General features: G+C 45.1%; 1 long non-coding RNA gene across 1 annotated transcript; it reads right to left on the bottom strand.

Annotated features, from left to right (window-relative positions):
• Positions 1-713: 713 nt before the first annotated feature.
• LOC150012781 (uncharacterized) lies at positions 714-1,440 on the bottom strand. Its single transcript, XR_016510778.1, has 2 exons — positions 1,382-1,440; positions 714-1,222 (listed from the first exon to the last, which is right to left on the bottom strand). It is a non-coding gene; the product is annotated as an uncharacterized LOC150012781 (long non-coding RNA).
• Positions 1,441-1,999: the final 559 nt, after the last annotated feature.

Genomic DNA, 1,999 nt, shown 5'->3' with positions numbered 1-1,999 from the left:
ATTCATAATGACTGCTCTGAGATACAGGGAAAATTAAAATACGTTTAGTATACTTAGCGTTAAGAAATTGTTTAGTACACTTAAAATTTCTCCATCCAAAACAGTCAAAATATTTTTTTAAGAGGTACCTTTAAAAAAGGCTTTGAAGTCATACACAAACCTGAACTTAAAGCCCGGGTCCACCATTTAGTTACTATGAATATTTGGTAAGTCAATTTCACACAAATAAGCCTCAGTTTCCTTCTATGAAAATTGATGACAGTAATTCCTAACTCACAACATTGTGTGAACTAAGGAGAAAACACATGCAAAATGTTGAACAGTCCCTAGGACACAGCAGATGGTCAAGAATGAGGGAATACTATTATTCTCTAAACTTTCTTCTTTGTCCCCCAAATATAAGAACCAAATCTTACCAATTATCAAGTCATTTGGTAGGCTTTGCAGTTAATAAGTATAATATGCCCTATTTAAAAATGGAACGTACAAGAAAATACAAAATCAAACCATCAATGAGATAAAAGGTTTCAGAATTCTAGTTGGTTTTGTATTCCTTTACGAACAATATGAATCCTACTGGTTTTTGTTTGTTTGTTTTTGCGGTCTGAATATTCCTACTAGGGTTCTATTGCTTATTTATTTTGATGGCTATCTTTGCAAGTGTAATTGTCATCATTGCTTCGAAACCAAAAAGAAATACAGAAACAAGGAGCTTTTTTTTTTTCTTTTTTTTTAATGAAATGCTATAACTGTTCCATCCGTCTCAACAGGTGAATGGATGGATCCCTGGCTGATCACTTACCACGACAGATTTCACATTACTGCGCCACTCCCTTCCTCAGCAAATGTACATGCACTACTGAGCAAAACTGCAGACGAACGAATGCTTGTCAGGCACGACAGAACTCAGAACGTGGTGTTCTCAGTAAGGATCTGGAGGGAGGGGCGGGGTGGTGGTGGATGGGTTTCACTGCATGTGGAAACAGACAATTGGAAACTGTTCTGTCTCCTTCAGTAAGACTGGAGATGAGCCCTGCAGGGTCGGGAGCGGAGAAGTTAGGTGAGATGGGCCTGCAGGCGAGAGGAAGGAGGTGGCAACTACAGGCTGAGGAAGGGTCTGTGCCACTGAGCAGGGACTCAGGAGCTCATAACCGCCCCGAGAGAGGAGGCAGCGACGGGGCCGCTCAGCGCAGTCCCCAGGACGGGTTCCGTTTCTAGGAATCTAGGACGAATGAGAGAGATGAGGGGCCTCGAGACCGAAGAAAGATGAGAGTAGGAGCGAGCTCCTGGTCGCCTTCAGAACGAGATGTTACTATGCCCGCCGCCAACCCGGGACGGGAGACGAAGATAGAAGGGATCCAACAAGGAGCGAACTGGTTACCTGTCTCAGCAGCTTGCCCAAAGGCCTCCACTTCCGCAGACTCAGGGTTACTACGGGCAGTCGGGGCGCGCTCCTAATGACGTCATCCCTGCGCGCCCGCACCGCAGCAGGCCCGTCCCGCCCCCTGGGGAGGAGCTGCTCGGAGTCTCGGGGGTGGGAGAGGAATTTGCGCAGGCGCGAATAGGGACGGCTTGAACAGCTCGGCTGAATGGGGTTTTCCTAAAGTTGTCCTGTTACCCAACAAACTATTCCTGATTGCAAAATCTAATTGCACTTAAGAAGAAAAGCTATTGATATACGAAAGTGCACTTCGTGTTTCGTTGGATTTTATTTTTGTTTTTTGGGTTTTTTTACTCCACCTCTGCTGTATCTGACTGCTGTTTATTCAAGTCCTCTGTTTCCCAAGCAAGAACTGGTAGAGTCTGGCATACACGGGTGAACACAGCACACCAGCAGAGGCGGATTTAACAGCGGGCACACGGGAGCGCGCCCTGGGCCCCAACTTTTGAAGGGCCCCGCAAGACCCCAACTTTACACTTTTTTCTAATGACTCCAAGTTTGGTTTCACTACTATGCTGCATAATATATTGTTAAGATGTATTTTTATTTTCCTAGTCT

Source organism: Furipterus horrens, unplaced genomic scaffold (genome assembly GCF_987537825.1).
Source record: "Furipterus horrens unplaced genomic scaffold, mFurHor1.1.pri manual_scaffold_4, whole genome shotgun sequence".
Lineage (NCBI taxonomy): Eukaryota > Metazoa > Chordata > Mammalia > Chiroptera > Furipteridae > Furipterus > Furipterus horrens.
Note: the sequence above shows the minus strand (reverse complement) of the source record. Positions and strands in the feature narration are given on the sequence as shown.